The sequence below is a fragment of the Micrasema longulum genome, unplaced genomic scaffold (genome assembly GCF_059751315.1).
Source record: "Micrasema longulum isolate JH-2025_06_02 unplaced genomic scaffold, ASM5975131v1 h1tg000898l, whole genome shotgun sequence".
Taxonomy (NCBI): Eukaryota; Metazoa; Arthropoda; class Insecta; order Trichoptera; family Brachycentridae; genus Micrasema; species Micrasema longulum.
In genome coordinates this window covers 544,512-569,333 of record NW_028278089.1, presented here as the reverse complement: position 1 = coordinate 569,333, position 24,822 = coordinate 544,512, and the positions used below count along the sequence as shown (strand labels likewise).

The following is a 24,822-nucleotide window of genomic DNA, read 5'->3' as shown; positions in this document are numbered from 1 at the left end:
GTATTTCTTAGATGAATATTGTAGTTGAGATTTAATTTAATATTTGTATTAATTTTATTATTTTTCATCTGAAATATCATCTCTACTTTTTTAATGTAAACTAGTTCATCGAAATTTAGCATTTTTGTTATTTTATATAAATCTGTAGTTCTGGTATATTTGTCAAAATAAAATGTTACTTCAAGTGCTTTATTCATTGTTCTTTTAACTAATTCTTGCATTCGTTTACTACATTGCGACCATATTATTAATCCGTATAGAAAATGTGGAAGTATGAAAGCATTTTTTATCATTATTTTTGTTTTTATATCAAAGACGTCTGTTCTTCTCATTATCCCAGTAGTAAAACCCAGTTATTTTACAGAATTTTTTGTCCATACTATTTTGTCATCCACTTCCAAACCCGAATACTTAAAGTAAGATTTTACAAGAAACAGGGAATAAAATGTAACCGAAAACGTCAAAGTTGGATAAAACTGTATCATTATTCCTGGCATTCAAAGCTTTTACAATGAAATTAGCATTATTTAATAAATTTACACGGAAACTTTCCAAAGTCTATTTCGACACATTCAAACACATAAGTACTTTATTTTCGAAGCGAAAAGTTTCATTCTTGGATGTGGAGGTCACGAAACTTATTTAATGACATATTTCTCCAAATCACTACAATAACCCTTAAAATATTGTTTTATACTTGTGATATCAGAGAAACTTTTCCATTTTACTTACAAATCGGCGGTTTCGTTGTGTATTGGATAAGATGGTTTGGGCTTTGATTTTCTGAAAAATAATTGATTAATTTTAAAAGAACAAAATGGGGTATTCTGCCATATGTCGTTTATTCTATTTACCGACGTTTTAGATCTCCTTACAGCGTTTATCATCAGGGTTGATGTTATTTGTCTAGGTGGATGATAAACGTTAGTAAATTAGGATTTGTACGGTATGGCAGTCGTTGCTTACAGCAAGTGACATGGTGAAGAAGATTTTACCAGACTATCAGAGACAAGGGGGTTTAAGTGTCCTTGACTTTTTAATTAGAAAAATCAAAATTGATGACTGAAATTTAGTCACTTTGATAAATTCTTGGAAATAACAAACACACTTTCGCAAAATCAATAATTTTATTTTTAGTATTGTGCTTACAAAATACAAGACCTTTGGTTATTATTGCATTGATTAGGTACAAAATAATTAAATTCATTTTATTAGACGCTCAGTAATTTTGTGCTGGATTCCTACTAATATTGGATTTCTTTTGTTTTTTTCTTATTTTTTTCATTTTCATATTTTAAAAATATTGTTGATCGCACCAAAACAGGCCAGTAGGCCCAATGACAGTAGTGTATTACATCATAGAACACCATATTATTGTGTTTTCATATTTTATAATACTGCGCTGTTTACAAATATATTATGTACTTGTGTAATAATTGCAAATGTAAAAGCCCACTGAGGGCATTTGAATAAATCAGTGTATGTAAAATAAAATAACCCTGTGTCCAGGTGGATGAAGAATGCAGTTCTGTTTATGAAATAGAACCAGAACCCTAGACTAGTACATTTGCCTTGATGGCTGCTATAAGGTAAAAATCTTAAATAAAGTAATCTAGTCGAGATACTATGTCTGCCTTGTTGTTTTGTGGTTGACATGAAATATTGATTTTAAAGGGTATTTGGAGGGCAATATTTGACTGTTCTTAAACTGACACCTAAAAAGTAAGACTGATCAACTAAATTTTATGGAACAGACGAAGAGACTACGTTACATTTGGTTTAACAATGTAGTACCCTATGCGCCTCTGGGTGCAAAACACATACGTTCGATAGGGTTGCAAATGATAAAATTAGACAAAAATTCAAATATTAGATCAAAAATAGCCATAAACATCAAATGTTTCATAACCAGTTGATTTTTTGCGCATATGTTCTAGATATGGAACTTTACTATTACTCGAAACTCCCCACCCCTCCCCTGCTTGCGTCTTTAGATATTTCATTATACAGGTGGTATATTATATACTCAAAACCATTATGACTTTTAAACGCTAGCAGCAAAAATAATTTGAAGTAATGCGTTTTGTTAAAAATATAACATTTTAATTTATTTAAAAAAAACATTGATTGAAAGAGCGGCGTTGTTTCGCTATCGAGGCGTAATTAAAATACAATTTTTGCTCACTGTGTCGGCGGCGCTACGCTAATTCTGTAAAAATTACAATATTTGTGAGATAAGTTACGTGCCTTGAATAAAATAAATGTGAAATTGAGTTGACAGATAAAAGGTTTCAGAAACAGCAGTAAACAGTCATCGGCAAAACCAAGTTTTATCTTTATCGTCTGCGTCTGATGAAAGGGTGTAGCACAGAAGTGATTTGGTGTTGAAAAATCCAGAAATATAGCAATAGCATGCCGCTTTTTCATCCAAAATATGATAGTTATTTGGAAATCTGCAACTTCTGTTACTTTAATTTTGTTGCTTATCCTAAAAATATTGTTACTTTTACAGAATTTGCGGAGCGCCACTCTTGCAGAAAAATCTTATTTTAATTACGTCTCGATAGCGAAACAACACCGCTCTTTTAACCAATGTTTTTTTTGTAATAAATATAAACGTTATTTTTAAAATAAAACGTAAAACTTAAAATTATTATATATGATAGCGTTTGAAAGTTATAGGTTTTTTAGTATAAAGTATACCACCGGACACCCTGTATCATAAAATAATAATTAAGTACCACATCTAGAACACATGTGCAAACAATCAGCTGGTTATAATACATTTGATATTTAAAAACCTAAAATTCCTGGGCCATATTTGATAGTGCGAGAAAGGGTTACTTTATAAAGCTTAGTCACGTGAAATGATAAATCATAAAAAAAACAAGAAAAACAAGACAATATTTGAAAATATGAAAACAACTACTGCACAATATCATTATACTTGCAGAAGAATATTTTTTTTTAATAAAATGAACAAAAGAAATAAAAAGTGCATTTAGAAATATAACACATTTAAAAAAGAATAATAAATTATATTCGTTATTATTTTTTGTGTAGCAGTGATTAAAAACACGATTTATTTTAGATTTTATTTGGTGAAAATATTTACTTTTAAAAATAAAATAAAATAGAATTAATCGGGTTGTGGTCCCGTCGTAAGTGTTGTGGACTCACGAATCAGAGGTTCGAGGTTCGAACCCCACTTTACCCCAGCTTGATTCCCATTTCCTAAGAAAAAGTTATTTACAACTCGTTGAAAATGCCCCAAAATCGAAATATTTGGGTAAATAATAAGAACTTAAATAATTGAAAAATTACACATTATTTATTGTAAAACGTCACTCCCTATTATGTACAAAATATTTTTTTATCATTATTTTACGTAATAGAAGACATTAGTACAAATATATATTTTAAATGTATTTAAAAATTGCATTCAGTTTTAGTATTACAAACTTACGATTTTTTAAAAAGAATAAACTGAAAAAACAGGTAAATATTTGTAATTACAAATCAATCAATTAAAATCCTTTTTCGTTTCGTGCGTGGTAAGCTGCGATTAGAAATACATTTTTCTTGATATAATTATTTATAACACGGCCGTTAGTACGAGTGGCCTCGTTCAATTTTCTATAATAAAACCGGCTCAGTTATTTTTTTAAACACCGGCCCGTTTATTGAATTTGACAGATTTGAGTGGCTGGCGCAAAGGAGCAAGCTAACCAAATGCTTTCCAGTTGGTTTAGTCTAACACAACCCACACATGTAATCAACTCTTTGCCCCTGACGCTGACGGTACAAATTTGTCCTGAGTTGCTATTCCAAATGCTTTTGCGGCCGTAGAAAAAGCTTTTATTTCGCGTGTAAACTTAAAAAATACGCGAGATAAAAGTGTTCTCTGCGGCCACGAGAGCATTTAGAATATCACTTCTGGTGTAAAATAACTCAAACATCCCTAATACAACAATAAATTTTGTCATTTTTTAGTGGTTTCGCTGATTTCGAAGTAATGATTAAAAAAAATTATTCTGATGATTTATTTTACCTTGGTCACTTGAAATTTGACATCATCATCATTCCCTTTCCACACACAATGATGCATAGGGCACTGCATCAGTACACCAATTGCAGCGTTCTAGATTGTGGTTTAATGATCAGCGCGTTAGCCTACCATGCATGAGGTCTCGGATTCGATTCCCGGCATGGTTGATATGAAATATTTATTAAAAAGGGTGTTTTCACACAAGAATATTTCATAGTCCCTGGACTGGGACCTGAGGCGTAAGACTGTTCATCTTACCTTCATGTTACAAAAATGATCAATATACGCTGTGATTTGTGTGATAATGCAGTGCCCTATGCACTATTAGGTGCGAAAAGGGAATGACAATGAGATATATACCATTCACAATCATCAAACTCATAAAAAAACTTTGAGATATAAGTAGACTTGGTTTTAATCAGTACAAGATACCATCTGGCACTTAAACTTTGTCAAAAAATCGAAAAATCGGAAAACTTTGATCATTTTTTGGTTTATGCTTTCGATATTATATAGCCTCAATCTACACAAATCATTGGCAAATAAAAGTTACCTTAGCAGTATGTAAAATAACTGTAAGGATTGTTGTCAGGTAAAACAATTGATTGTACCTCTTTAACGTCCTCAGACCTTAAACTTAGGCTTAGATATCAAATGAAATAAATTTCAACTTAGCACGCCTTGTTATGTTAATAAAAACAATAAATTAAGTAAACAATTAACTGCGCCAGCGCCAGATGTGTGTTTGTTTTTTTTTCTATTTATGTATTATGTGACTCACACATTCCTAATTTATAATATCTGATTTCCAATCACAACCCTGCCTTGGAAATTCACCCCTAATATAGAAAATCTTATATTCGTGCTACACGATTAGTGCTTAGTAAATATTATTCATGTATACTTGGCCAAAAGTATTATATTTTATCCCTTACCAATATAAAAATGCCAGAACGTACCGTTTCGAAATTACGACGCGTGCTTAAATACGTAGGTATAGCAGGCACCCCTATCTTGATAGAAATGAACTGAAATTTATACCTTAATTGATATTTATGGGAGTATTTTATAAATTTAAAAGCGGTCGTTGTTTGGAGGAAATTTTCTGTTTCCTTAGGTGTTTGATGAAATCTTTAAATTACAAACGGTTAGTTTTTATTACACGGACGGTTATTGCTTTAATGTTTGAACTAAACTTGATGGTTATGGCCACCAATATTTTTAAGCGCTAAACTGTGAATAAGGTTTTCGGGTATCGATTTTATTTAAGTAAGGTTGTGTGTTACTGTGGTGTAGTGGTCAGCACATTTATCTACTATGTAAGAGGTCTTGGGTTTGATTCCGGACATGGTTGAAATGAAATATTTATTTGAAAAGTTGTTTTTACAGTAAAATATTTTATACTTCCTTGACTGGCACCTGAAACGTAATACTGATCATCTTACCTTCATGTTACAAAAATATCAAAATACGCTGTAATTTGTATAACAATGCAGTGTCTTGAGCACCGTTAGGTGCAAAAAAGAAATTATGATGATGATGATATGTCTTATCTTGAAAATTTTAATGTGATTTGAAGATTTTTATTTTATTGTTTTATTTTCTTTTATTCAGGAAACATAGTTTTATAGTATACAAAGTAAGACTTTACTTAAATGTACCAATGAAGTATCCATATTTTATTATTATCATATCTAAGGTTATCAATTAACAATTTATATTTTTTTTACGTATAAAAATTAAGGGAAAGAAACGTAAATGGAAATAATATTAAAAATGAAGAAAAACTTTGTAGAAGTAATTAAAAGGTAAGAATTGAAATGAATAAGAATAAATAAGACATGCTCAAATACAAAAAAAAAATATTTTCTAAAAGGAAAAACTGTATCTACTCGTACATACATATTTTAAGGGATTAAAAAATTTGAAAGATGAAACTTTAAAATAAATAAAAGACTATAAGTTTAAGTTAATTAACAAAACATTTTCAAAAATAATGACACACTTTATTAAGAAAAGCAATATATTATTTTAAAGAAAATTAAAAAAGTAATTAAAAGTACGTTAAAAGTATAAAAACATGTCAAGCGCAGCAGGGAAAAATTAAAATCACAAGTTTATCAAGTTATCTTTCAAATTTGAAAATGCAATATTAAGAAAAGATTTTAAACCAAAGGTGATTAATTAAATTTTATTAAAGCTTTATTAGCAGTAATAAGAGGAGAAATTTGATTAAAGATGAATGCATTATACAAAAAATAGCCTGATTTCATGGCTGCCATTAAAATAAATACATTTTCTTTCTTATTACTAAAACTTCCTTATCCGCACAAAGTAGTTCCTAGAACACTGAATTGGTACTCGAAGAGCAGTATGTCTGGATTAATTTTATGACATGGAAGTTTAGGTAAAGTACGCTTCGAAACGATAACGAAATATTACAATGTATAACTTCAAACCCCCTGCAAGGAATCGAACCAGAGACCAAACACATGGGAGCAAACGTGCCGAGCACTACACTGCAAGGCAAACTTATTTTCACTGGATTTCCCTTTTTGGGATATAAACCTAAAAGTAGTCTTCGAGCCAAAAATACTGGTCCAGACTTTTGGTTCTATTTTAAACGGAGAACTGTATTATTGTTACGCCTGGATACGTAGGATATAAGCATTGTGCAGAAAATATTGGATGTTTTTTAGTTTAATAAAGCATTTATTCTTATTAATATTTGTTTAATTTATAAATGAAATAACCGATAGATTTATCTTGAATTTAATTTACGGAAAAACTCATAAAAAAGGTTATAGCTGTTTCCTTATTTTCAATGTCAAAACAGTTTTTTTATATAAATGTCTATTTTTAAATATTTTTTTATATGGAACATTTTCTTTGTATAACAATAACAATTAAATAATAAATAGGACAATATGCATTAGTTAAGTACACATTGAAGAAGAAGTTTGTGTAGCTTCGAAACAAGTCGGTAAAAAAAACTGTGGTTACAAACAAGTTATATTACGGTGTATTTAGTTAAGGATTCCCTAAAATATTTCTATGGTACGGAGCAAAATGAAAATAAAATTGAAAATAAAAAACTTTTACTAATTCATCGACGGGTTTTAAAAGTGATTTTTCTCACCATTTAAATCACTGCGTTTTGCACAATCACTAATAAATTGTTTTAATCAAATAACGGTTTTAGTATTACTCGAAGTTATAATAGTCTGAGGCGCTTGACAAGGGTAATGTCATGCTGTCAAACCAAAATTAACATTATTCATTACCAACAAAATAACTTGAGTTATACGAAATTGTTCACACAGTGGTGAAGTATTTGCGTGAGAATCCGAATAAGTTTTACATATTATTTGCTTACAACAATGAAGGTATTATTTCAATCAATTTTAAGGAGCAGTCAAATATTGGTTCGCTTTATTAAGTTATCAGTTTTCTAACTTAACAACAGTGAGTTGTAAATATTGATTAAACTGAGTGAAATTTTATTATTTAATTTATTTACCGATTAACGTAAAACAGCAACGTTGTATTTTTTAGCAATTTATAACAAACGTCATGTGGCGTTGAAAAATCCTGGTTTAGTGTTGATCATATCGAGGCGGTCAACAGTCTTTATGTATTTCAAATATTTTTTAATATAAGTGAAAGATGTTGATTTTTAATTTTATACCATGCCTAGAAAAAACATTACTCTATCAAAGTTTTGAAAAAAATTTAAATTAAAGAAAATTTTGGGAGAAATGCGAAAAAAATAAAAAAACTTCGAATACGATTATCTCGGAACTTGTTTTAATGACTGATTTTCTGTTAGTAAACCCTTGATATTTGCCATATTCAACACGGATTTTCTAGCAAGTCAAGGCAAGTTAAAAGGCATGGGTCGTTCCTAATTTACTGTCTCGGTCCTGTATAAATGTATGTAAAATGTAAAATTAATAAATAAAAAATATGCGCACAGTTGCCAAACACGCCTGACTCTTTTTTTGTAAGATTAACCTAAATTGTTCCTTTTATATATCTTGAATTTTTTGTGTGTTATTCAGTGTATGTTTTATTGTTATATAAATGTTTAATTAAAATAAAAATAAAGTTTTACGTGTGAAATAGAACCAGAATCTTAGACTAGTGTTTTTGACTTGATGGTCACTCTCAGAAAAATATCTTGAATAAGGAAATGTAGTGAAAAAAGACTACCTCAGAGTATAGTGGTTGGTGTGTTTGCCTACAACGCTTACGTTTCTTGAGTCAATTCCTTGGAGGTTCAACATGAAATATTAGTTTAATTTGTTTAATTACATTTGTTACATTTTTTATAACATATTACATCACTTTGTTTTTTTAAAACCCCACATAGCCATAGCCTGTGCGCGGGTTTTCAAAATCTTTTTAAAATTTATGGTGTTGATGCACTTATAAATATATAAAAAAAGCATATAAAATTAAAAATTTTAATTTAAAATGTACTGCGAAGTTTCTTAAAAATGTATGAAGAAAATAATAAAAAAATGTTTTTTCAATAAACTACTTTGAACGCCGTCACTAGTTTTTCCAAATCAATAAATTACAAGAGAATTGTGAAAGATTTTCAGTTTAGTGTAAGTCAACTGACCAATCAGCAGAATTCACCGAGAAAATCAGACCTAACACGCGGAATAATAAAAAAAAAATACGAAACATTCAAATATCATAAAGCTGATAACATGATAAAAATGTTTTCTTTTTAGTAACAAAAAATAAAAACACCACTGGATTTTCTCACTTTTAATTATTTAATCAACTTAGTAAGAGCTATACTGAGGTTCTATTATGGTCAAAAAAAGAAAATTGTTTCTATGGCGTCTCATTATGACTCATTTTGAATGTATTTTACTTCCCTAAAGTTATTATTTTGTCCAATGTAAAATCAAATTTTTCTTAAACACAATACTAAACCAATAGGCGCTCTTTTTTCGATTAAATTCATTACCTTGGTGATAGGGTTAATAGGGGAAATAAAATAAGAAATGGTCGTATAAAAGGAATGTTTTTATGCAAATAGGGGTAGATAATAAATTCAGGAAGATCACTTGTAATTTTTACAATTGTCTTCATAAGTACTACATTTTTTTTATTTCTAAACATAATAAAAAATAAAATGTGATACTTAAAATTTGTACCTATGCATTAGAAGACACGAGTTGTATATATTATTTTATTTATTTTTATGACTGTAAACATAGTAAAATATTTTTTTAACACAGTTTTGGCATAATAAAACCGACTTGTGGTTCCGTGGTAGTATTGTGGACTAACAAGTTAAAGGTCCGAGGTTCAAATCCCGCTCTAACACAACTTGATTTCCATTTTTCCGGAACAAGTTATTGACGACTTTTAGGAAATGGTCTGAAAAATTAAATATTTGAGTAAATAATGAGAACTTAAGTATTTCTTTTAAAAAAATACACCATCAATAAGATAGTGTTAAATAACGTTTTAATTGGCGTGAAACTATAAATATGAATAGAATAATGCTTCCATTAAAAAAACAGAATCCCCAAATTACATTATGTATGAAGGATATAACCGTTCTTTTCGCCACGCAGACATTTTTTATCTCTCCTATACTAAATATAGAGTGTTTCATAAAGGCGTTGATAGTAGGCCTGTTAAATTAAATGAGTATGTCATTAAAAACTTATGTTTATGATAATATTGTACCTTCTTCAATATTTTTACACATCGTGTTTTTTTCTTATTTTAAAATAAATTTGTAAATGTACTAATTAATAATTTATTTATTTTATTTCTTTTAAAAATTATTTATTTATTAACTTTTATTTACTTTATAATTGTTTATACTATACACATATTTTATTTGCAATTTCCGAATTACCAACATTTGTTAATTTTTAAATTTATCTAATTTTATTACTGGGTTATTATAATATGTAAACTTAATTATTATCTTACGTAATTGTGAAAAATTAATATTGACTGTTTTCAAATTTTAATACTTAATGTAAACTTATCTTTTTTTATGAACTATATGTAAAAATTGCTGTTTTTTACCAAATAAATAATAATATATTCCTGATTGTATGAAAGATGAATTGTAAAATTAATGTGTTGTTTACTATAAGATGATTTACATATTAATGTTATTAAATTAACTGTAAATATAAGTTTATAAATAAGCTTACGTGAGAAATACATAAAATTAAAATAATAAAAATGTACTGCTTCGGCTGAGAACGGCGACAATGTCAAATATGATATAGGAGTTATGTTTTGCACCATCCATCTCTTTAATAGTTAAATGTGTTTATACCTTTTTCCGGCCTTTTTTTAAGACATTGTTGATGTAAAATTCATTAAAAAGGATGTTTTTATTAAGAACATTTTGTAGTCCCTAGAACGGCGTTAAAAACATAATACTGGTCATCTTACCTGTATGTAAGAAAAATAAACAAGATGCCCTAGGGTGGTGTACCAAAGCAGTGACTAAAGTACAGTTATGAACAGAAGGGGAATTATGATGACTCGAAAAAAGAAGTACCAAGAACTCTAATTAATGTAATATAATATAATATGTGTGTGAAATGTAACCAGAATCTTGGATGATGGTAAAAATCGATAAAATAATCTAATAGAAATAAGTCCACCTCTTAGTGTAGTGTTTGGCACATTCACCTACTACGTTTACGGTCCGATGTTCGATTCCTGGAAAGCTTGACATAAAATATGATTTAAAAAGTATTTTTCACTTTAACATTTCACTGTTCTAGGACTGGCACCTGAAGCGAAAAATTGATCACCTCGCCTTCCGTGTAAGGAATATGACCCCAATTCACTGCAATTGATGTACCAATGCAGTATCCTATGCACCACTGGGTGCGGCTAGAGAAATCATGATGACGATAAATGTATGTGCAGCTACCAGGGAATCATAGGATGTCGTGAGGTCACAGACTGCTTCGCTTACACAGCCAGTTGCATCGCGTCCTTTAAAGAAATTAGCAATTCAAATGTCATCCGTAGAGTTTACTTGTCGCTCGGGACACGTCTTCGGGGGATTGGTTATCATTCACCCCTTCTCACCCTCCTCTTTCCAGTTGATGAAATACGTCAGAGCCAAAATATGGTAAAATGCATTATTTGAGGCGGAATTTTGGTAATTTTATTAAAAACATGAATAAATATTATAAATAATAATGTTGGTGTTTTTTGTGGATTTTTTCTTGATAAAATATTGATTTTGACTGGGTTACCAGTTTTTAAGATGCCTACTTAGGCAAAAAAGCGAAAGAGAAAATTAAACTAAGTAAACCTTCAACAATTAATTTTATTTATATATTTATCAAAATCATTTTCAATTTTAATCAATGTTTGACATATTACACACACACCTATGCAAATGCATATTCCATCACTTGTATAAACATATTTCGTTACAAACTTTAGTTTATTATTAAATGGATTATGGTCACGTGGCTAATATCGCGGACTCGCGTGTCAAAAATCTAAGGTTAGAAACCCGCCATACCACAATTTGATTTCCGTTTTTAATTATTGAGTTATTTACAAGTCGTTGAAAATAAAATATTTGGGTTAATCATAAAATCGGTCATTTATTTATTTAGTATATATACGGCCTAAGCCAATTACAACAGTTACATGAAGAAATATAAATACAAGAAACTGAACAAAAAGAACATAAAACTATGAAGCAAAGACAAACAAGGGCAATACAATAGTGGTATACAATATATTCATAAAAACAAAAAACATAACACTTCGAGCTAAACCATGGCAATCCAACTTCATCCCACACTGTTTAGTCGCGAAGAGATCTACGAAAAGTCGGAAGATCTATCCCGAAGAATTCCAAGTCGTGTGATGACTTGACTAATTTACACATTCTGGACATTGGGGCATAAAAACAAAAGTTTTCTTTAAATATTTAATATATAGCAGATTTTGACTTCTGGTGACATTGGTTGGGAACATGAAAAGAAATTTATTGCAACAGACATCATTTATAGCATTAAGTATTTTGCAAATGCATATAAGGTCTATCTCAGTTCTACGTTTCTCTAATGAAGATAGATTAAGAGATTACTCTATTTCAAAAAAGTAATAATTACCCTTTTTTAATCCGAGCAACCATGCACTTTTCTTAGAAAATGGTGTTGGACAGACTCGATATGGTCAATTTAAGTTCTGTTGAATAAATACCAAATAGGAGAAGCGTATTCTAGATGGGGTTGAACTCGTTAATCAATATAGAGTTTTGATTGTATTGATATTTTAGAAGTCCGTCGTCATTACATTAATGAAACCTAGAAGTTTGAGAGATTAGTTTACAATATTATCAATGTGTTCACGATAGGCTAAAGTAATGCTAAGATCCTTTATTGACAAAACCATTAAAAGAGAAATATTTTTTAGTTTGCATTTGACTTGTATAGGTTTTTTTCGTCGCGAGAAAAAAAATATTTTACATTTGTCAATATTAAGTTGAAGACAATAGATATTACTCCATTCATTGAAACAGTTAATATAGTGTTGAAAAAGAAGACAATCATTGGAATATCCAATGAGTTTAAGTATCGTGTTGTCATCAGCAAAAAGCCAGAATTTATTATTTTGAAAAACATCGATAATATTATTTAATTAATAAAAATACTTTATAGTTTTATTCCACTTTTATTTATAATTATTTTATAAATTTTTTACCAGTGACTGGGTTTCATCGTGACCGACATCGTCAGACTGGTGGGAGACTAAACAAATTTCTATGTTATATACAAGTGCAAGCAGGGGTTGTAAATCATGATTTCATATAATTATGTCAATAAAAGAATTTAAATTAAAATAATTTAAGTATAAGTATTTTTATTATTATAATTAAAATGCAGTTTCACCAAGAAATGTCAGTAGAAAAACTCAATATAATCGATAATATCGTTGATAAAAATATAAAATAATAATGGAGCAAGGTGAGCTCCTTGATGTACTTAAGAAGTAACAGTGATTGGAAAAGACAAGGAATTATTAATTTGAATCAACTGTTTTCTTTCACTTAGGTTAGACCTGAAAAATGATAATAAAGGATCTCTTATACAAATGGTTTGTACTTTAGCTAGAAGAATCGTGAGATTGACTTCATCAAAAGCTTTAGAAAAGGCTGTATAAAGCACATCAGCCTGCGGATCGTCTTCAAGAGCGAAATTGAAAGCAGTAGTATAAGCGAGCAGATTGGTTGCAGTGAATTTGGCAGCTCGAAATCCATGTTGTTGATCCATCAATACATATTTAAAAACAGGTCTTACCTTTTTTTGTAATAATAGATTAAAATATTATTAGAAAAATAGATAACATTGATATAGGTCTATAATTTTTGACATTAAACTTGTCACTAGACTTAAAAATTGGCCTGATGTATGAAGTTTTCAGAGAATCGGGAAATGTGCCATTAGAGAAAAACATATTATATAATATACAAATGGATGTGGGCAGTACAATTTTGCATTCATTTTTACTTTTGCAAAAAAAAATCTTTATCGTATGAGGTATTACGTAAACATAGTTTGTTTTTACAATTTTAACATTATGATAAAACATGTTGTTTTTATTACACATTTTAATAAGTTTAAATATATTTTTTAAATAGAATGTGTAGTTATTGTCGGATTATTAACGAAAAAAACCCTTTTTAAATTTCTTGCAAATAACAAGTCTAAAATTATTCACGAACAAAATTGTTTCAAAAATTATTCACGAACAAAATTGTTTTAAAAAATATTCACGAATTTCATATTTAACTCACAACGCGCCGGCGCCGTGGCGGTTTAATATGATTCGAACAATACTTTAATTTATTCGTCAGTTCGGAAATACACTTTAAGCTAAACGCACATCGGCTTGAATTGTAACATTTGTGTGGAATGTGGGCTTGTAAAGGTATATAAAATACCTATCGTAGGCTGCCTGCCAGTTTGTATATTGAGCCAAAGTGACTTAGTTTATTCACTAAAAGGGTGTAACTGGTTAAAATATATAATAAGTGTGACAACATCTACAGGGATAGATATGTTCTAATCATTAGGATTTAAAAAAAAAAAAAATATTAGCGTTTTTATAAACATTTCAATTTTGGTGGCCATTTTCAACAAGTTGTAAATAACTTAGTAGAAAATGGAAAATGGGTTCGAACCTTGAACCTCTGATCCGTGAGTCTAGCCACAGGACCATAACCCGAATCACCACTTCTGATATGCTTTAAAGTTAGAGGAAGTGGTAAATTCTAAAGAAAAGCGGTTTTTTATTATATAAAAAAAACAACTGCTTTACAAAATTATGACAGGAATGGTTGACTGTACAGAGCTGCTTGGTTTAAGCAAGGATTTGCAGACGGTACCACCTGTTTCATGTACCAATAAGTAATACATCGTATGTTAAAAATGCATTTTTCGTAGGACTTTTTCAATGTACAATACAAAATTTAAAAATATAGATTACACAAACATCACTCTGTCAGATTTAAAATTAAATTTACACTAAAATTGCATTTTGTAACTTAGTAGACATTATAATAATAAATATGTACATCTCCCCTCCCCTCTTTATCCTCTCTTCAAGCATTCTTGTCCTTATCCCGCCCAATTTACAGTAACTTAATGTTCTTAAAATAAATATTTTAAAAATCTTTGATTATTGAGTACATGAAAATAACATTGTTATATTATAAATTGTATGTATTTATTTGATATGCAATATATTTTCTTTACTAACTTTGTATACTATGTGGAAATTTGTTATTAGTTCTGAGTTTATACACTATATCTGTTTGTTTACTAAAAATATGTATGTAGAACTGTTGATTACCCAAATAAAATAAAATAAATAATATTGTTAAAATATATTTAGTTATCAAAATGATAAACTTGCTTTATGTCTTTGTAGTTCTAAATAAATGCTTTTAAAAAATACCTTAATATTACTTGAGTCCCAAATTAAGTTGTTGTAACTCCTGGAAATGTAATTCATGTGTATTATTATTTGTGAAATACTTTGTATTATATGTTTTATAAATTTAAAAATATTTATAAAATTGTTCGTATTAAACAATTTATTTAATTTATATCAAGGCAATTTTTATTCAATTTGTTTTGCATTACATCGTTTTTTAATAAAAATTTGCCTAGCAATGGTTAAAATTTACAAAGGATGGTGTAAAAAAGGTATAAATTAATTGTTATCATAATAAGTTTCTCGTAATAAATCTTTTGAATGAACGACAAAAAGCATTTTATTATTTTAAATATGATACATGTAGGATATTAATTTCAATATACACTCTTTTTTTTAAACGTGAAAAAACATTCAGCAGTTGAAAATGAACATTTACCTTTTTCATGTGTTACACGATTTCTAGATCCGAGCTACAATTTAGTTAATAAGATCAAAGTGAAAAGAAGCATTTTTCTTCCTCACGTTATAAATTCGCTGTCATTTGATGACGGCAGCTGTCAGAGAAGAAATATTTTCCATAGTATCGTTGCAAATAATAACGTTGAGGAGATTCTTTTCATTGAATTATATTCCACGCTTCGATATTTCGTACCTTTGTATCGGTAAACCGAGAATTCGGAAAACATCCGGGTTCGTCGAATTCCAAATGTCACATATTTCCTTGTAAATCAATGTACAATACCAAAATCTTAATCGACACATATTTATTTTTTGTATAACATTCTGAAATTAGATTTTATCAATGACTTATAAGTCGTCAGATCATTGTTTTTGTGTCATATTAAATTAAGAGTTAGTATTTAATTATGATTATTTTACTTCTTCCTAAATAACTAACTTACTTCCATTATTAGTCATTTTAACCTGTGCGCAAACAAGTTAATTAACATTTTAATAAAATTATTATTACAAAGACGTAGACATTTTTATTGTGATTTTTGTAATATCTCTTTGTCGAATGTGGAATTACATTTTGTGGTTTCGCATATTGTATTAAGATGTGCAGTGTCGATTATTGTCACAATTTCAATATCCACCTACCTTGCCTATCCTACCTTAGTATTCCTTTATCACCCGCCACAATTAGACTAAGTGTCCATCCGCGTGATTATTTTTTTAATTGCCGCGCCGCTTTGGTATATTATTGATTATCTGTCCAATCGCGCCAGTGAAATGGCCGAAGCTCGCTCCAAAAGGTCTTTTGCGTTACGGTTATTTGGTGCATCATTTTTAGTGTTAAGTGTCTGGATTTCACCGCCTTAGGAACGAGAAACGACTGGTACAGGTTAGTGGCTTCCCTTTCTAGTCCATCTTTATTATTAGAGATTTTCATTGACGATTGACACAGCATACCGCATCGCTACAAGGATACTCAATTATTTTTATTAAATAACAGTATTCCTTTAAATAATATCGTAAAAGTTCTAGGGCTTTGCCCCTGATATTTCGTGCCCCACAGTTGCAGGAAAAAATTGTATTCCCTACCATATTGTGTACCTTTTTCGGATTAAAAATGTAATTTTTGTCTGTCTCAAAAATAAGTTGATTTTATTGAAGGTCATAAATATATAACATCCAAATTCGTTTGTAAATTGAAAGTAAATTTTTTGGTGGAGAATTATTGTAATTTATCAACTAAAAATAGTTTAAAAGGCTAATAACCGGTTAAACTGCTCTTGTGACTTCGTCAGACTTGTATGCTTTTTATGAAATTTTAACTTAACGAAGTTGAATCGATCATGAAAACACTCCTCCAAAATACTCCACGTATATCAGTTTCACTGACTGTATTTATAGTTAAGGTTTCTTAAAAAACATACCAGTCTGTTGATGTCGCGAGAGCGACGAAACCAGTTTCTGTTCATACAAATAAATTAAAGTGTCTCATCTTTCATTAATGAATTTATTTTATAAATTATTTATTTAATTTTAAGGTATTGATTGGTTTTAATTAAATCATTTTCCTCATATTGTTTCAAATCAATTATTTTATATTTTACCACAACTAAAACAATACTCACAATATTCGAAAAAATAAAATTTTCATCTTATTACCAAGAATGTTGTTTTATTTATTTATTTTTAAAAAATCTTTTAATTAAATATCACGGAATATTACCATAGAAAAAAATCAACGCTTTAAATTTTTGCAATAAAAAAAAACATTACTTTAAAATATGTTCATGCTTGCCTTTTATAATAATCTTATCGAATAAATTTTGCTTGTTCGTGTCAAAGTTTGCAAACTCGATGTTTATCCATAAATTAATTCAACAAATCAACAACCAAGGAACTAACACGTTTAATATTTATAAAAATCAATATTCCGCAATTGCGCCAATTTCGTAAAAGTTAAACATTTTAATTGAATCCGTATCCGGAATAATACTGAAAAACCTCTTTATCGTCAGGAGGAACGAAGCTCACAATCAGTAAAAAGGAAAACGTCTTCCGCCATACAACACATCACTAGGGGATAGAACAAGCCGATGGCCTTCCAATATTCATCTCACGCATGAAATGTTTATGGGCGAGTGTGTAAGGAAGGGGTGATTTTGATTAATTTGTATGCAATAGGTTTACTTGTGTTCCCCTGTCACGTCCGCGAGGCTAAATTATCAGCCGCCGCAGTAAAAAGGGTCGGACTACTGTCACTTTACATTGCGGTCCGCGTCACTGCTCCGGGCCTTTTTAAGGCTTTTACGGCGTCTGTAGAAAAGACTCGTAAAACACGGAAGGCCTCCATAAAACCTTCCCGGAACGATGTAATATGAGTAAGAGTCACAAGTAGTGTCCCCGTTCACCGAATTCAGATTTCTTTTGTGTGTGTCTGACTTTCAACCCCAATATATTTTTTATTAAAGCACGAGCGAGCTTCAACGATTTCTTATGACCTTGACACTGAGGTCGCGCGTGCTTTTTTATAAAATTTTATTTTTTGTAAACTAAAACCGAATTGATGTGTTGTTGTCTGAATAACCTTTTGAAGTCTCTGGTGTATTCGAATTTAACATTCAGCTGTTTATTTTAAACGCTTCAAAGCCCCATTTTGGCAATAGTCCTATTCAGCGCTATATCACAGCTGCAAAAAATATTTCGGGAATTTGTAATACACTTTACTGAGAGCTTTTTTTTAATGTTTCCAATAGAAGCCTTAAAAATACAGACATTAACATATTTCACCACCTACAAAATAACTTTTGGAGATAGGTACGCGGCCACGAGGCTAAAAAATGCTAATCGTGCAAGATTTGTAATAATTAATTAAAACTGTAAATTGAATTTTAATATTTCAGTACAAAAACATTTTTAAAAATTCACAAGAGTAAAAATAATAACTCATTTTTTTTCTTTATCGGACAAATGAATGGGGGTGGCGCATGGTGGGTCCAAATTGAACAAAAATCGAAAAAAAAATACTATCACATTTTGTTCTTATTCCCTACAAAATTATTAAGAGATACATAAAATAATAAAAACGATATAAACATTTTGTATTACATAGTTTAATGCATTAAGTCTAATGCTTTTAATGATATTGATTTATCTTATTGGATGTCTTCACTATCATCTGCCTTAAACTCTCATTTAACGCCATTACGAGGCGAACTTTTTTATTTTTAATAAAGTCCTCTGAATGTCGCAAACGCTTTCGTAAATCAAGCCATCACGGTCGTTAGTTCCCAGTTTTTGTTTTGCAGCGCAAAAAGCCTGATTATATGGCCTGTCTGCTTGCTATCCAGATAAAACGAGTTGATTGATGTGTTACTCCTGCCAAAGGAAAATATAAACAAAATGGCGGTCGTCGTGCCCCTGGCGGCCGGACAGAAAACTAAATATGACAGAATGAGACGTCACACGCGTTTTCCGTACTTTTGAGGCCTGTCATCTCTTATGGCCAATGTATTTATTTTCATCCTTCCTCTGGGGTATCCTGTTCTTACGTTCGACATATTACAACTTTTAATACTATATTTCAAAATATAAATAGATTTTTGATCATTGGGGATAGAAATCAACTTCGAATTTTTTCGATCTGTCACAAAATACAATACTTTTACCAACACGTTTTTTTCTGAAATGGTATTATTTATTTTATACCAAATAATTAAAAGTGTTTTGTTTTACAAGTAATCAAATACGTATTAGATTTAAGTTTAGAAAATGTTAATGTTTTGAAAATTGTATTCAAATTAATTCATTCGTATTAACTTGATCATTCTATTTCATTAAATAAAAAAATCATTGTCAACATTTTGACCCATAAGGTCTAAGAGACAAACTAGCCGGCCACCGGCCCTAGGTATTTTAGTATATATTTATTAGTCGGCCTCGTAGTGTAATGGTCAGCACATTTGCTTACCATGCAAAAGGTCTCGGGTTCGATTCCCGACGTGGTTAATATGAAATATTTATTTAAAAGTTTGTTTTTACATCAGAATATTTCATAGTGCTTCGACTGGTACCTGAGGCGTTAGATTGATCATTTCACCTTCATGTTACAAAAAAATCTTAAAATACGCTGCAATTGGTGTACCAATACAGTGCTTTATGCACCATTAGGTGCGGAAAGGGAATAATGATGATAATGAATATAGTTCCACAACCCACCTATTTTTCAAAAATGTAACAATTCTACAAGTTTTTAAGTTTGTCTTTTAATTGACAAATGAATTTATGTATTTTTGGAAAAAAATACTTTAAAACTTCACGGCGCGCTGTGTCTTAAAACTTGCAATAAACGTTTATTTTAAGAAAGGTGGCTCCAGCGTTCTCAATATTCCTAAGTTTTGATCAAATTATAATGAATATTCATTTACTTCAAAGTGGTTCTAAAGCATTTTGAGTATTTTGAAAATATTAGGGGATTATAAAAGGGTTTTTAATAAAATATCTGTAACAGATGCACTAAACATTACAAAAAATGCAGTTTTAGCAGTTTTTACGTAAGTTTCGGGATCTATTTCTGGTGGAATTGTAAAATTTTCAATTTAAGATCTCAATCACTGTAAGTATTAATTTTTTATTTCTCGTTTTACATAATACTTTTGTTTTTAAATACGAATACCTCTCTGGGCACAACCCATATTAAGGCATTCGTTTACATGATTTTATGTATACTTATGGTGTCTATAACATATACATAAAATAATACATATACATTTATAAATCCTCACAGATATACATACATGAATAATAGTAAGAAAAAAAAGAAGAAAAAAACAAAATAATATTATTACTACAGCTCACATGCGAATATTTAACAACTCTGCTGACATTAGGTTAAGTAACAAGCTACTATCGTAGGCACCTTTACATTGGTAAGTTTCCGGTGGCCCAACATCAGCACAAATGCCGAATACATATATATATATATATATATTGATATATATATATATATATTTATGACATATATTCATTGAGACACTGTGTTGATACAAATACAAAACATGAAATGCAAAAATAATTTTATATAAACAAGTCTACTGCTTTGGGAGGCTGACCATCTCAAGACAGATTTCGGGTACCCAAATCAAGTAGCCATTTTTTTTACAAATAATTAAAATTGCTCAAGCTTTTTATCCACTTTTTTTGCAAATGGTAAATTGTTATTCTTGGAGCAAAATAAACTTGACTCCTTGGTGTTGTCATTTTAGGTAACATGTAAAGCTGTTTTTTTACGGTGCGTTTCATAGCTAGTATTGTTACATTTACTCCCACCATGTTTATGAGTGTAAACGAGAAGTGCCTTAGCATACAGTTGCCTGACGTTCAGAACACCTACTAGTTTAAACACTTCCGCTTTAGCTGTCCTGATAGGAACCCCAAGTAGAGCCTTGAGAACACATTTTTGTTCAATTTCTAATGCTTGAATAGCATTTTTCCATTCTCAATTATACTTCTGTTTTTCTGAGAACGTTGTTTTAGTAGACTTTATAGATATTTAATAGACAGCCGACCTACCTTATATGTTTGCCTAACTATCCGTATAAAATTGGCGGTTTAATCATCAGAAATATATTTTTTTTTTTAAATGACGCAAAGCAATGTTTTTAACGTCTAAACCTTAGGTATTCACGATGGAAGAATCGAAGGAATAAAAATGTTCAAATAAAGGCAGAAGGGTGAATGTTATACAGTTAGGTAACTACTTAAACCAGTTATTAACAAGGCTATTAGCCTCGTAGATGCATGGACTTTTATATTACCTTCTAAAAATGTTCTTCGCCATTGTTGTAACAGGTTAAGTAAAAAAAAATGCAACAGTTTCCTCACAAAATTCTCATTTATCTACTGCATTTTTTATTTTATGCCCTTTTTTTATTTAGGAGTTGCTTTATTATTTCCCTTGCTTATAATAATAATATACAAGGATTTAAATTTAACGAATTATTTTTTCCAGTCTCAATGAAATTCCTTTTGGTTGTCTTTAAAAAAAAAAATCTAATTTTTTTAACTCAAATCTGTTTAATTATATATTTTTTAGTAAAATTAATTTCTACTATTCCAATACGTCCACACACGTCTATCCTAACATTCATTTCTATTCCTTGCTTCTTAAACATTGACGCATCATCTTATTTTTCATCCCATTCGACTGTGTATGCCTTTGATATGATAAGAATATCATTTTTTTTTCGTGTAATTGTAAATTTCTGTCCTGACGATGTGGTAGTAACCTCAAAACAGGTCGACGCTCAACTTTTAACTGAAGTGGTTTATCGTCAACATTTTTTTCTCATTACACACCCAGTAGTGCATAGAGCACCATATTAGTAAACCAAATGCAGCGTATTTCGATCATCTGTTACATGAAAGTAAGGTTATCAGTCCTGAATTTCAGATTCCAGTCGAGGAAACAATAAATACCAAACAAACTTTAAAATCAATATTTCACCTCCACCCTGATAGGAATCAAATCACAACACAAACAGGCGGATTTACCTCCACTTGATATCCTTATTCAGATTTTTTTTCCGGAAAGCAGCCATGGAATCGAAAACACTCGGCCAAAGTTTTGGTTTTGTTTTCCACACAAAATTGTATTTTTCGTCCGCCTGGACGCAGAGAAAAGAAAGTTCTCATTTTTCAATTTTCTGGTTGAAAAACGTTTTTCTTCGCTCTAAAAGAAGACATCTAAATATGAAAACAAGTTTATATTTCTTCATGTTTTACAATTGAGCTATTTTTTTACAATAATACAAAGGTGGTTAAGGTTTTCATCGCGTGTTATCGGAGCAATCTTTTATAACGATGCTCGTTAGCTCTTGACAATTTAATAACCGTGTGTCGGAAAATCATTGGCTTTAAGTTTAATATTTTTTCTACAAACACGACCCCTATCAGTATGATTAATATTCAAGGCATACTCACATTTAAGACTTAAACTTTACTATAGTATTTTTAGTTACACGCAATTTCAAATGTATTTTTATATTTTCATACTATCCTGGTAATTTGTTTATTTATTTATTTATGCTTTATTAAGTAAGTTAAAAACATCTTAAGTGCTTATATAAACTTTTAATAATATCACAATTTTTTTATCAAAATTTCTCAATTACATATTTTTTCAAATTAATTTTAAATATTTTTTTTTCTTTTTCTATTATTTCTTCAGGTAACTTATTTTACAGCTTCAATCGTTTTCACAATGAGTTTTGAGATTCTGTTTTTCTCCTTATTGGTAATCTTATTTTTTCTACCCCTTGTTTCATATGTATGACATTGTTGGTTAAATTTTATTATTGTTTTTAATGTATTCATCCCTTTAATTATTTTATGTATAAAAACTGCTACATTTTATTTAATTTGTTCCTTTACTGTAAGGAAGCTTATTTCTTTGTGCATTCTTTTTACATTAGAATAGATATTTTTTTTTAGTATAATCCTCGTTGCCTTATCACGGCGGGCCGGGCACGCCGGGCGTTTGATGTGTTGATTTATTGCATGTTGCATAAATATATGAAATTTTGTTGTGGAACGCGAAGGTACTAGAGATGAGGTGTAGAGAAGACTGCACTTGAACGACATCCTGGAGCTGAGTGAACTGGACTATCTGACTGGACTGAACTTGTTGGACTGACTGACTGGCGTTGCACGCCATGTAGTCACTTTATAGGCGAGGTTCCTTTGTAGTTCATTTTTTTATGGTAGAGACGATGTGAGTGTACTGCAGAACGATGTTTTACTGTTAGAATTGCATTATAATGTTGTATTGGATTCTATGGAAAATGATGACAGTGCTTTGTTCGGTCATCACACTATTTCAAGTTAAACATTTAAGCACGTGTGCGTCATCGATTATGGACTATAAACCCTACAGATACCTATATTTAAGTACTTATTCGTTTAAGAGAAAAGGATAAGTATGAATAATTCATAAGTTTTTAGAAAAAAAAAAGATGATTGATACAAAAATAGACACAAAAAATAAAACCCTTTCTGTTTATTTTACACATATAATTATTATTTTTCTTCACGTGTCATGTCGGGTCCCCACGGTGTTGACGACCACTTGGGAGAAAGCTTCCCTTTCCCGAGCAGTGCGAAACAGCTCTTCAGTTCTAATCCCGGTCCTGATTATCGGATGTTACGAAGCCAGAACAGCTGTTTTCTTCCAACCCATCTATGTTCCTCGATCTTCCCTTTTATGACAAGCTGAAGTACGGCATATTTGTCAATTATTAACAAGTATATTTTTCGCCTTTTTAGTGCCAGGAACCGGCATTTATTGGGGAAAAATAGTGAGCTCATATTTTCTTTTTTCAATTTGTAAAAAAGTTTTTAATGTTTGTTTTATGAGTATATAGCAAGGACATGCGTTTATTTATAAATACAAAATGTACTAAATGAAAAAAAATACCGAAAACCTTAGGCAAAAGTGAAAAAAATACATTTCGAAATTTTGAACGGGGTTGTTGCGTCATATATGGAACACAGATGAACAAAAGGTATCACCAAATATATTTGGCTGACGTGTTTTCGGTTACCAAGTCGTTTTCATTCTGTAAACAATAATACAATATGTGAAAATAGTGTTTTACTTATAAATTTGTTTTATTTTTACTTTTTATCATGAACATTTAACTAACTTTTGACACATCTCAATGCACAGTATTTTCTTAAAATCATTGTTAGGTTTCTAGAGTTTTATTTTTCAATGCGCTCTGTAGCTGCTGGATGTAATTCAGCTCCTATTTGTAAACAATTTTTTAAAAATAATTGGAAAAACCAAAATTCAACTTTTCAATAATGTAAATGGAGACTAAGTTTCATACCACCCATGCGTTTTGGGGCTGCAAAACATGCTGTAATTTAGCTCATATCTGTGAGCTGTTATAAAATTAAATTACAATTGGAAACGAGGAACTACAACTTCAACCATCCATGCGCTATGTCGCTGCAAGACGTGTTTGGATATTTATTGTATAGCGTCCTTAAAGTGTTTTTTATTTTACAAAAATGGCAATATATAAATAAATAAACGACAGTAATATTAAATTATAATAACTTACAAAACTTAACAATTAAAATTTTAAGTAAATATTCCTTACAATTTTATTAGGTTAGCAACAAACAATCAAGATAGGTGACAAACTGAATAAAAAAAATTAGAGAGGACGATTACAAATTAGAAAAAATAGAGAAAAATAAACCAGAAATGAAAAGAAAAACACAAAAAAGTATTTGACTCTTTTATAAAAAAGCATTAAATTCTTAAAACTTCTTCCAGCTGACTT

At 30.0% G+C, this 24,822-nt stretch overlaps 1 protein-coding gene and 1 non-coding gene across 4 annotated transcripts in view; one reads left to right on the top strand and one right to left on the bottom strand.

The window, feature by feature from the left end:
- Nucleotides 1-24,822, bottom strand: part of LOC148278294 (zwei Ig domain protein zig-8-like) — a 144,665-nt gene that overhangs the window by 82,222 nt on the left and 37,621 nt on the right. The window lies entirely within an intron of this gene.
- TRNAG-ACC (transfer RNA glycine (anticodon ACC)) lies at nt 19,408-19,480 on the top strand. Its single transcript has one exon. It is a non-coding gene; the product is annotated as a tRNA-Gly (tRNA).